A 12,898-nucleotide genomic window follows, 5' to 3' on the forward strand; every position below is an offset into this window, starting at 1 on the left:
AAAATGTGGAGAAGATGATGTTCATAAAAATGAATTATAATCAATTCCTCCGTGGAGACATTCACCAGCAATTGCCTCCAGAAAGTACACAGGGACCTGAGATGGTGGATTCCAGTGGGGACGAATTAATAATCTGTGAGGAGGGGGATGTACACAGTGAAAGGGGTGAGGAAACGGAGGATGAGGAGGAGGTGGACATCTTGCCTCTGTAGAGCCAGTTTGTGCAAGGAGAGATTGATTGCTTCTTTTTTGGTGGGGGCCCAAACCAACCAGTCATTTTAGTCACAGTCGTGTGGCAGACCCTGTCGCTGAAATGATGGGTTTGTTAAAGTGTGCATGTCCTGTTTATACAAAATAAGGGTGGGTGGGAGGAGGACCCAAGGACAATTCCATATTGCACCTCTTTTTTCTTTAATTTATCTTTGCATCATGTGCTGTTTGGGGACTGTTTTTTTGTAGTGCCATCCTGTCTGACACTGCAGTGCCACTCCTAGATGGGCCAGGTGTTTGTGTCGGCCACTTGGGTCGCTTAGCTTAGCCATCCAGCAACCTTGGTGCACCTCTTTTTTTCTTTGCATCATGTGCTGTTTGGGGACTATTTTTTAAATCTGCCATCCTGTCTGACACTGCAGTGCCACTCCTAGATAGGCCAAGTGTTTGTGTCGGCCACTTGGGTCGCTTAGCTTAGTCATCCAGCGACCTCAGTGAAAATTTTAGGACTAAAAATAATATTGTGAGGTGTGAGGTGTTCAGAATAGACTGGAAATGAGTGGAAATTATGGTTATTGAGGTTAATAATACTATGGGATTAAAATTAGAGATGAGCGCCTGAAATTTTTCGGGTTTTGTGTTTTGGTTTTGGGTTCGGTTCCGCGGCCGTGTTTTGGGTTCGAACGCGTTTTGGCAAAACCTCACCGAATTTTTTTTGTCGGATTCGGGTGTGTTTTGGATTCGGGTGTTTTTTTCAAAAAACCCTAAAAAACAGCTTAAATCATAGAATTTGGGGGTAATTTTGATCCCAAAGTATTATTAACCTCAAAAAACATAATTTACACTCATTTTCAGCCTATTCTGAACACATCACACCTCACAATATTATTTTTAGTCCTAAAATTTGCACCGAGGTCGCTGTGTGAGTAAGATAAGCGACCCTAGTGGCCGACACAAACACCGGGCCCATCTAGGAGTGGCACTGCAGTGTCACGCAGGATGTCCCTTCCAAAAAACCCTCCCCAAACAGCACATGACGCAAAGAAAAAAAGAGGCGCAATGAGGTAGCTGACTGTGTGAGAAAGATAAGCGACCCTAGTGGCCGACACAAACACCGGGCCCATCTAGGAGTGGCACTGCAGTGTCACGCAGGATGTCCCTTCCAAAAAACCCTCCCCAAACAGCACATGACGCAAAGAAAAAAAGAGGCGCAATGAGGTAGCTGACTGTGTGAGAAAGATAAGCGACCCTAGTGGCCGACACAAACACCGGGCCCATCTAGGAGTGGCACTGCAGTGTCACGCAGGATGTCCCTTCCAAAAAACCCTCCCCAAACAGCACATGACGCAAAGAAAAAAAGAGGCGCAATGAGGTAGCTGTGTGAGTAAGATTAGCGACCCTAGTGGCCGACACAAACACCGGGCCCATCTAGGAGTGGCACTGCAGTGTCACGCAGGATGGCCCTTCCAAAAAACCCTCCCCAAACAGCACATGACGCAAAGAAAAAAAGAGGCGCAATGAGGTAGCTGACTGTGTGAGTAAGATTAGCGACCCTAGTGGCCGACACAAACACCGGGCACATCTAGGAGTGGCACTGCAGTGTCACGCAGGATGTCCCTTCCAAAAAACCCTCCCCAAACAGCACATGACGCAAAGAAAAAAAGAGGCGCAATGAGGTAGCTGACTGTGTGAGAAAGATAAGCGACCCTAGTGGCCGACACAAACACCGGGCCCATCTAGGAGTGGCACTGCAGTGTCACGCAGGATGTCCCTTCCAAAAAACCCTCCCCAATCAGCACATGATGCAAAGAAAAAGAAAAGAAAAAAGAGGTGCAAGATGGAATTATCCTTGGGCCCTCCCACCCACCCTTATGTTGTATAAACAAAACAGGACATGCACACTTTAACCAACCCATCATTTCAGTGACAGGGTCTGCCACACGACTGTGACTGATATGACGGGTTGGTTTGGACCCCCCCCAAAAAAGAAGCAATTAATCTCTCCTTGCACAAACTGGCTCTACAGAGGCAAGATGTCCACCTCATCTTCACCCTCCGATATATCACCGTGTACATCCCCCTCCTCACAGATTATCAATTCGTCCCCACTGGAATCCACCATCTCAGCTCCCTGTGTACTTTGTGGAGGCAATTGCTGCTGGTCAATGTCTCCGCGGAGGAATTGATTATAATTCATTTTAATGAACATCATCTTCTCCACATTTTCTGGATGTAACCTCGTACGCCGATTGCTGACAAGGTGAGCGGCGGCACTAAACACTCTTTCGGAGTACACACTTGTGGGAGGGCAACTTAGGTAGAATAAAGCCAGTTTGTGCAAGGGCCTCCAAATTGCCTCTTTTTCCTGCCAGTATAAGTACGGACTGTGTGACGTGCCTACTTGGATGCGGTCACTCATATAATCCTCCACCATTCTATCAATGTTGAGAGAATCATATGCAGTGACAGTAGACGACATGTCCGTAATCGTTGTCAGGTCCTTCAGTCCGGACCAGATGTCAGCATCAGCAGTCGCTCCAGACTGCCCTGCATCACCGCCAGCGGGTGGGCTCGGAATTCTGAGCCTTTTCCTCGCACCCCCAGTTGCGGGAGAATGTGAAGGAGGAGATGTTGACAGGTCGCGTTCCGCTTGACTTGACAATTTTGTCACCAGCAGGTCTTTCAACCCCAGCAGACCTGTGTCTGCCGGAAAGAGAGATCCAAGGTAGGCTTTAAATCTAGGATCGAGCACGGTGGCCAAAATGTAGTGCTCTGATTTCAACAGATTGACCACCCGTGAATCCTTGTTAAGCGAATTAAGGGCTGCATCCACAAGTCCCACATGCCTAGCGGAATCGCTCCGTGTTAGCTCCTTCTTCAATGCCTCCAGCTTCTTCTGCAAAAGCCTGATGAGGGGAATGACCTGACTCAGGCTGGCAGTGTCTGAACTGACTTCACGTGTGGCAAGTTCAAAGGGCATCAGAACCTTGCACAACGTTGAAATCATTCTCCACTGCACTTGAGACAGGTGCATTCCATCTCCTATATCGTGCTCAATTGTATAGGCTTGAATGGCCTTTTGCTGCTCCTCCAACCTCTGAAGCATATAGAGGGTTGAATTCCACCTCGTTACCACTTCTTGCTTCAGATGATGGCAGGGCAGGTTCAGTAGTTTTTGGTGGTGCTCCAGTCTTCTGTACGTGGTGCCAGTACGCCGAAAGTGTCCCGCAATTTTTCTGGCCACCGACAGCATCTCTTGCACGCCCCTGTCGTTTTTTAAAAAATTCTGCACCACCAAATTCAAGGTATGTGCAAAACATGGGACGTGCTGGAATTTGCCCATATTTAATGCACACACAATATTGCTGGCGTTGTCCGATGCCACAAATCCACAGGAGAGTCCAATTGGGGTAAGCCATTCCGCGATGATCTTCCTCAGTTGCCGTAAGAGGTTTTCAGCTGTGTGCGTATTCTGGAAAGCGGTGATACAAAGCGTAGCCTGCCTAGGAAAGAGTTGGCGTTTGCGAGATGCTGCTACTGGTGCCGCCGCTGCTGTTCTTGCGGCGGGAGTCCATACATCTACCCAGTGGGCTGTCACAGTCATATAGTCCTGACCCTGCCCTGCTCCACTTGTCCACATGTCCGTGGTTAAGTGGACATTGGGTACAACTGCATTTTTTAGGACACTGGTGAGTCTTTTTCTGACGTCCGTGTACATTCTCGGTATCGCCTGCCTAGAGAAGTGGAACCTAGATGGTATTTGGTAACGGGGGCACACTGCCTCAATAAATTGTCTAGTTCCCTGTGAACTAACGGCGGATACCGGACGCACGTCTAACACCAACATAGTTGTCAAGGACTCAGTTATCCGCTTTGCAGTAGGATGACTGCTGTGATATTTCATCTTCCTCGCAAAGGACTGTTGAACAGTCAATTGCTTACTGGAAGTAGTACAAGTGGGCTTACGACTTCCCCTCTGGGATGACCATCGACTCCCAGCGGCAACAACAGCAGCGCCAGCAGCAGTAGGCGTTACACGCAAGGATGCATCGGAGGAATCCCAGGCAGGAGAGGACTCGTCAGACTTGCCAGTGACATGGCCTGCAGGACTATTGGCATTCCTGGGGAAGGAGGAAATTGACACTGAGGGAGTTGGTGGGGTGGTTTGCGTGAGCTTGGTTACAAGAGGAAGGGATTTACTGGTCAGTGGACTGCTTCCGCTGTCACCCAAAGTTTTTGAACTTGTCACTGACTTATTATGAATGCGCTGCAGGTGACGTATAAGGGAGGATGTTCCGAGGTGGTTAACGTCCTTACCCCTACTTATTACAGCTTGACAAAGGGAACACACGGCTTGACACCTGTTGTCCGCATTTCTGGTGAAATACCTCCACACCGAAGAGCTGATTTTTTTGGTATTTTCACCTGGCATGTCAACGGCCATATTCCTCCCACGGACAACAGGTGTCTCCCCGGGTGCCTGACTTAAACAAACCACCTCACCATCAGAATCCTCCTGGTCAATTTCCTCCCCAGCGCCAGCAACACCCATATCCTCCTCATCCTGGTGTACTTCAACACTGACATCTTCAATCTGACTATCAGGAACTGGACTGCGGGTGCTCCTTCCAGCACTTGCAGGGGGCATGCAAATAGTGGAAGGCGCATGTTGGGAAGGTCAGGCATCGCAAACGACACAATCGGACTCTCCTTGTGGATTTGGGATTTCAAAGAACGCACAGTTCTTTGCGGTGCTTTTGCCAGCTTGAGTCTTTTCAGTTTTCTAGCGAGAGGCTGAGTGCTTCCATCCTCATGTGAAGCTGAACCACTAGCCATGAACATAGGCCAGGGCCTCAGCCGTTCCTTGCCACTCCGTGTGGTAAATGGCATATTGGCAAGTTTACGCTTCTCCTCCGACAATTTTATTTTAGGTTTTGGAGTCCTTTTTTTTCTGATATTTGGTGTTTTGGATTTGACATGCTCTGTACTATGACATTGGGCATCGGCCTTGGCAGACGACGTTGCTGGCATTTCATCGTCTCGGCCATGACTAGTGGCAGCAGCTTCAGCACGAGGTGGAAGTGGATCTTGATCTTTCCCTAATTTTGGAACCTCAACTTTTTTGTTCTCCATATTTTATAGGCAGAACTAAAAGGCACCTCAGGTAAACAATGGAGATGGATGGATTGGATACTAGTATACAATTATGGACGGACTGCCACGGTTAGGTGGTATAAAAAAACCACGGTTAGGTGGTATATATTATAATAATAATACAATTATGGATGGACGGACTGCCTGCCGACTGCCGACACAGAGGTAGCCACAGCCGTGAACTACCGCACTGTACACTGGTTGATAAAGAGATAGTAGTATACTCGTAACAACTAGTATGACACTATGACGACGGTATAAAGAAAGAAAAAAAAATACCACAGTTAGGTGGTATATATTATAATAATAATACAATTATGGATGGACGGACTGCCTGCCGACTGCCGACACAGAGGTAGCCACAGCCGTGAACTACCGCACTGTACACTGGTTGATAAAGAGATAGTAGTATACTCGTAACAACTAGTATGACACTATGACGACGGTATAAAGAAAGAAAAAAAAATACCACAGTTAGGTGGTATATATTATAATAATAATACAATTATGGATGGACGGACTGCCTGCCGACTGCCGACACAGAGGTAGCCACAGCCGTGAACTACCGCACTGTACACTGGTTGATAAAGAGATAGTAGTATACTCGTAACAACTAGTATGACACTATGACGACGGTATAAAGAAAGAAAAAAAAATACCACAGTTAGGTGGTATATATTATAATAATAATACAATTATGGATGGACGGACTGCCTGCCGACTGCCGACACAGAGGTAGCCACAGCCGTGAACTACCGCACTGTACACTGGTTGATAAAGAGATAGTAGTATACTCGTAACAACTAGTATGACACTATGACGACGGTATAAAGAAAGAAAAAAAAATACCACAGTTAGGTGGTATATATTATAATAATAATACAATTATGGATGGACGGACTGCCTGCCGACTGCCGACACAGAGGTAGCCACAGCCGTGAACTACCGCACTGTACACTGGTTGATAAAGAGATAGTAGTATACTCGTAACAACTAGTATGACACTATGACGACGGTATAAAGAATGAAAAAAAAACCACGGTTAGGTGGTATATATTATAATAATAATACAATTATGGATGGACGGACTGCCTGCCGACTGCCGACACAGAGGTAGCCACAGCCGTGAACTACCGCACTGTACACTGGTTGATAAAGAGATAGTAGTATACTCGTAACAACTAGTATGACACTATGACGGTATAAAGAATGAAAAAAAAAACCACGGTTAGGTGGTATATATTATAATAATAATACAATTATGGATGGACGGACTGCCTGCCGACTGCCGACACAGAGGTAGCCACAGCCGTGAACTACCGCACTGTACACTGGTTGATAAAGAGATAGTAGTATACTCGTAACAACTAGTATGACACTATGACGACGGTATAAAGAAAGAAAAAAAAATACCACGGTTAGGTGGTATATATTGTAATACAATTATGGATGGACGGACTGCCTGCCGAGTTCCGACTGCCGACACAGAGGTAGCCACAGCCGTGAACTACCGCACTGTACTGTGTCTGCTGCTAATATAGACTGGTTGATAAAGAGATAGTATACAATACATACAACAATATACTACTATACTGGTGGTCAGGCACTGGTCACCACTAGTCACACTGGCAGTGGCACTCCTGCAGCAAAAGTGTGCACTGTTTAATTTTAAATTAATATAATATTATGTACTCCTGGGGGCTCCTGCTATAACAACCTGCAGTGCTCCCCAGTCTCCCCCACAATTATTATAAGCTTTGCCTTTTATACATTGATGTGCAGCACACTGGGCTGAGCTGAGTGCACACAGACTGAGTCACACTGTGTGACTGGCTGCTGCTGTGTATCGTTTTTTTTCAGGCAGAGAACGGATATAGCAGAGAACGGATATATTATATTAAAATAAATAAAAGTTAACTAACAACAACTGCACTGGTCACTGTGGTAAACTCTGTCTGACTCTGCACAATCTCTCTCTCTCTTCTAATCTAATTTCTAATGGAGAGGACGCCAGCCACGTCCTCTCCCTATCAATCTCAATGCACGTGTGAAAATGGCGGCGACGCGCGGCTCCTTATATAGAATCCGAGTCTCGCGAGAATCCGACAGCGTCATGATGACGTTCGGGCGCGCTCGGGTTAACCGAGCAAGGCGGGAGGATCCGAGTCTGCTTGGACCCGTAAAAAAAACATGAAGTTCGTGCGGGTTCGGTTTCAGAGAAACCGAACCCGCTCATCTCTAATTAAAATGACCCTCAAATTCTATGATTTAAGCTGTTTTTGAGGGGTTTTTGTAAAAAAACCACCCGAATCCAAAACACACCCGAATCCGACAAAAAATTTTCAGGGAGGTTTTCCGAAAACGCTTCCGAATCCAAAACACGCCCGCGGAACCGAATCCAAAACCAGAACACAAAACCCGAAAAATGTCCCAGGCACATCACTAATATATATACATACACAGGGCTCGAGGTGGGCTGGTGTGCACCGGTATGGCATACCAGCACTTCGAGCACTGACTGAAGACCCCAACCGCCGCATCATTTAAAATTTGGTGCTGTTCACACGCCAATTGGAGCTCTCGAACCGGTAGTCAATCAGGAGCAGCCTGATTGGCTGCCGGTCCTCATCACTTTTTAAATAGTGGCGTCATAGGTGGACCAGAGCTACACCGAAGGCTGCCGCCGACCACAGTCTCATCCGCACTGCCGCCCACAGCCTCCTCCTCCACACCGCCGCCCACAGCCTCCTCCTCCGCTTCGCCGCCGCCCACAGCCTCCTCCTCCACACCGCCCACAGTCTCCTGATCCTCCGAGCAGCCGCCACCGACCACATCCTCCTCCGGGCCGCCGCTGCTGATTAGGTAATCTTACCCTGCTGCCTTTCTTCCTCCCTACAGTATGTCCTTGCTGTCCCTCTCTCTGTCACTCATCATGTCCCTATGTCCCTCACTGTCCCTCTGTCACTCTCTCTGTCCCTCTGTCCCTGCTGTCACTCTCCCTGTCCCTATGTCACTCTCCCTGTACGTATGTCTCTGCTGTCACTCTCCCTGTCCCTATGTCCCTGCTGTCACTCTCCCTGTCCCTATGTCACTCTCCCTGTCCGTGTGTCTCTGCTGTCACTCCCTATGTCCCTCTGTCACTCTCCCTGTCCCACTGTCCCTGCTGTCACTCTACCTGTCCCTATGTCCCTCTGTCACTCTCCCTGTCCCACTGTCCCTGCTGTCACTCTCCATGCCCCTATGTCCCGCTGTCACTCTCCCTGTCCCTATGTCCCCTCTGTCACTCTCCCTGTCCCTATGTCCCTGCTGTCACTCTCCATGTCCCTATGTCCCTCTGTCACTCTCCCTGTCCCTATGTACCTCTGTCACTCTCCCTGTCCCTATGTCCCTGCTGTCACTCTCCCTGTCCCTATGTCCCTGCTGTCACTCTCCATGCCCCTATGTCCCTGCTGTCACTCTCCATGCCCCTATGTCCCTTCTGTCACTCTCCATGTGACATAATGTAAATTTTGGCTCATTCTGTGTGAACTTTGACTCATGCATGTGGCATAATGTGTAAGGGGCACCAGTACTAGATAGTATAAGAGGTCCTACTATTGTGATGCATAATGTGTATAAGGGGTATATGGGGTGGTACACTACACTTAAGGACACTCTCCCTTTTGAGTGGGCACACCCCCTTTTCCAGAGTGCGCGAGCCTTCGCCGCATGTATAATTACAGCCTTCACTTTTCCATACCCCCACTATAAAATTTCCAATTCGACCACTGTGTGTGTATATATACATATATATAAAATACACACACACACACACACACACACACACACACACACACACACACACTTACCTTCCCTATTTCAAATATGGGGGGGCGCCAGTCCCTTACTTTGACCCTAGATGTACCCCTGTTTGCAGCACATATCTGCCTGCAAATAACGGTTGTTGAGAATGACGGTCCCCAGCACTTGCAACCTGCTGTGATTGGATGTTACATCTACTGTTGCTGACTGGTGATTTCTCCGTTGGTCAGACATAAATTGGGCCTGATTCATTTCATTTAAAATAAAAAAATAGCTAGATGCAGCCGTATAAGAAGATTGGCGCATTGGGGAAATACATTGTGTAAGATTCCCCCATTGGGAGGAGCTGTCAGCTGCAAGTGGAATAGAAATGGGACTATAAACCAGGGACGGACATTGGCAGTGTTGGACTGAGGCACGAAGGGCCCACCGGGGAAATGCAGTCGTAGGGGCCCTGTGGGCCAGTCCGACCCTGGACATGGGCTCCGAATCAGCCCGCGCATGCACCAAAGGGGTGCGCACACATCACAGAGAGCGTGCGCACGTCACGAGGGGCACACGGATATGACGCACAGGGGTGTGCCACGAGTCAGGGGCGTGAACTCACGGCATGCCCCCATTTCCATGGAGTCGCACACTTCTGGCGGTGGGGGCGCTAAACCACCGTCCGAATATGTAAACTTACTCAGCACTTTTACATAATCAGGAAGTGCAGTTTATAAAAAAAACAAAAGAGAGGTGCGGACATGTACCCCAAAATAAATACACAAATAAATGCTCCAGTTCCATATTTTTTTCTAGCAAGTAATCCCAAACTGGATCTTTATATAAAGTTTTCAAAGAGAATGAAACTGAGAAATTTATTTTTTTATTTTGTAATATTTATTTGAAAAAAATATTTTATAATAATCTTTATATTATTATTATTATTACCAGTTATTTATATAGCGCACACATTTTCCGCAGCACTTTACAGAGAGTATTTGGCCATTCACATCAGTCCCTGCCCCAGTGGAGCTTACACTCTATATTCCCTATCACATGTACACGCTCACACATTCACACCAGGGTTTATTTTTGTCAGAAACCAATTAACCTACCAGTGGCCCTCATTCCGAGTTGTTCGCTCGTTCTTTTTCATCGCATCGCAGTGAAAATCCGCTTAGTACGCATGCGCAAAGTTCGCACTGCGACTGCGCCAAGTAACTTTACTATGAAGAAAGTATTTTTACTCACGGCTTTTTCTTCGCTCCGGCGAACGTAATGTGATTGACAGGAAATGGGTGTTACTGGGCGGAAACACGGCGTTTTAGGGGCGTGTGGCTGAAAACGCTACCGTTTCCGGAAAAAACGCAGGAGTGGCTGGAGAAACGGTGGGAGTGCCTGGGCGAACGCTGGGTGTGTTTGTGACGTCAACCAGGAACGACAAGCACTGAACTGATCGCACAGGCAGAGTAAGTCTGGAGCTACTCTGAAACTGCGAAGTAGTTTGTAATAGCAATATTGCGAATACATCGGTCGCAATTTTAAGAAGCTAAGATTCACTCCCAGTAGGCGGCGGCTTAGCGTGAGCAACTCTGCTAAATTCGCCTTGCGACCGACCAACTCGGAATGAGGGCCAGTATATTTTTGGATTGCGGGAGGAAACCCACGCAAGTACGGGGAGAATATACAAACTCCTCACAGATAGGGCCATGGTCAGAATCAAACCCATAACCTCAGTGCTGTGAGGCAGTAATACTAACCATTACACCATCCGTGCTGCCCATAATCTTATATTATATATTACATATAAAAAGCATAAAAAATTATATTGTTTGATTAAAAAATTAAGCCTATTAGAAATATTATTTATTATCTTTGCTGCAACTAAAGGTTAATATGGTGTCATACTGTTATTTATTTCAGAAACATTGTGCAAATGGCATGATATATTTAGTATTATATCTCTGAGCAGAGGACACAAATGCCTCATTTTCCTGGGAATATATTTTCTTTTCTTTTTTTCCCCATTTTGTTTATTTCGTCAGTATACAGTACCCGGGAAAACAACACGCGGTGTAGAACAGATACAAGGTCAGTGATAACGCTGGAAGAGATATTGGATATTTTTGGAAAACAGAGACGTGAACCTGGAGGTTCTCACAACCTCTCTCTGTACAAGGAAACGGTTGTGCATTAAGCAAAAGCTTCAAACTTTTATAGATGTGAAAGCAAATTCATTGCTTGGAAATACAGTAACTGAATAATCCACCTTTCTTCCTTCTCCTTCTCTCCTTCTCTCCTTCCTTCTCCTTCTCTCCTTCCTTCTCCTTCCTTCTCCTTCTCTCTTTCCTTCTCCTTCCTTGTCCTTCTCTCTTTCCTTCTCCTTCCTTGTCCTTCTCTCCTTCCTTCTCCTTCCTTCTCCTTCTCTCCTTCCTTCTCCTTCCTTCTCCTTCTCTCCTTCCTTCTCCTTCTCTCCTTCCTTCTCCTTCCTTCTCCTTCTCTCTTTCCTTCTCCTTCCTTCTCCTTCTCTCCTTCCTTCTCCTTCCTTCTCCTTCTCTCCTTCCTTCTCCTTCCTTCTCCTTATCTCCTTCCTTCTCCTTCCTTCTCCTTCTCTCCTTCCTTCTCCTTCTCTCCTTCCTTCTCCTTCCTTCTCCTTCCTTCTCCTTCTCTCCTTGAAGCACATTACAGAGGGACAGTAACACATATTACAAAGACATAGAAGAGCAATGGTAGGAGTATCAGGCATGGAAGAGCGACTGGATGTCAGGCGCAGTGCTGCACGTATGCGGGTATGGGTGGGTATGGCGTACCCTTAAGAATTTAGCCGTGGGTATGCCGTACCCACGCCGCCGCTCCACCGCTCCCTCTCTCCCCTGCTGCTGCTCACCGCGCCGCTGCTACCTTCAATTCGGCGCCGGCCCGTGATCACGGATCGGCGCCTAATTGAAGGTAGACACTGAGGGGCAGGAGAGGCGCACACTGCGCTCTCCTCCCCTCACACACAGGAAGCATGTGTACCTGGCACTTGGGGCATATCTGGCACTGGGGGGCATTTCTGTATCTGGCACTGGGGGCATATCTGTATCTGGCACTGGGGGCATCTCTGTATCTGGCACTGGGGACATCTCTGGCACTGGGGCATATCTGTATCTGGCACTGTGGGGGCAATGTATATCTGACACAGTGGGGGCATTTGTGTATCTGGCACTGTGGGGCATTGTATATCTGACACAGTGGGGGCATTTGTGTATCTGGCACTGTGGGGCATTGTATATCTGACACAGTGGGGGCATTTGTGTATCTGGCACTGTGAGGCAATGTGTATCTGGCACTCTGGGGGCATTTGTGTATCTGGCACCAGGGGCAAACGCAGGATTTACTATAGGGGTGGGGGTGGGGGGGGTTCCATATTGCACACATATGCACATTGCAGACACATACATTGCACAGCATATTTACAGACTTTATAGCTGTCCCCACACTCACACATACATAGCACACCATACACACTGCACACACACACACACACACACACACACACACACACACACACACACACACACACACACACACACTACACTATACACACACAGTACATAGTACACCATACACACTGCCCACACACATATACATAGTACACTATACACACACAGTACATAGTACACCATACACCATATACACTGCCCACACACATATACACAGTACACTATACACACACAGTACATAGTACACCATACACACTGCCCAC

The sequence above is a fragment of the Pseudophryne corroboree genome, chromosome 3, assembly GCF_028390025.1.
Source record: "Pseudophryne corroboree isolate aPseCor3 chromosome 3, aPseCor3.hap2, whole genome shotgun sequence".
Taxonomy (NCBI): domain Eukaryota; kingdom Metazoa; phylum Chordata; class Amphibia; order Anura; family Myobatrachidae; genus Pseudophryne; species Pseudophryne corroboree.